The following is a 579-nucleotide window of genomic DNA, read 5'->3' as shown; positions in this document are numbered from 1 at the left end:
TAACTCACGCAGCAGGTACTCAGGGTGACGATGAGGTGACAGTGAGGTGACAGTGACACGGTTGCCATGGTGACAGTAACTCGGTTGCCATGGTGACTCACGCAGCAGGTACTCAGCACTGTCGTGGTGACAATGAGGCCACCAACCCTCCCGAACCGTGTCCCCAGTGTCCCCAGTGATGTCCCCAGTGTCCCCAACCCCATCCCAGGTGCCACCAGCCCCATCCCAGGTGCCACCAACCCTCCCGAACAGTGTCCCCAATGTCCCCAGTGATGTCCCAGGTGCCACCAGCCCCCCCGCCCCGTGTCCCCAGCCATGTCCCCGCTGTCCCCGGGCTGTCACCTTCGAGGCAGCAGACCCTCCAGAGGCCGGAGTGCGTGAGCCCGCCGTGCGCGGTGCCGCCGGGCGCGCCGGGCGCGCTGCCGTTGGTGGCGTTGCAGACGCGGGCGCGCGCGTACAGCCAGTAGTCGGTGCCGATGGCGATGGCCATGAGGCCGAAGGCCGCGAAGGCGCCCACGGCCGTCAGCAGCACCTGCGCCCCCCGCTCGCACCACAGCGCCCCTCCCCCCCCCGCCGCCC

This window comes from Onychostruthus taczanowskii, unplaced genomic scaffold (assembly GCF_017590055.1).
Source record: "Onychostruthus taczanowskii isolate IOZ18803 unplaced genomic scaffold, ASM1759005v1 scaffold382, whole genome shotgun sequence".
Taxonomy (NCBI): Eukaryota; Metazoa; Chordata; class Aves; order Passeriformes; family Passeridae; genus Onychostruthus; species Onychostruthus taczanowskii.
This window is presented reverse-complemented; position numbering follows the sequence as displayed.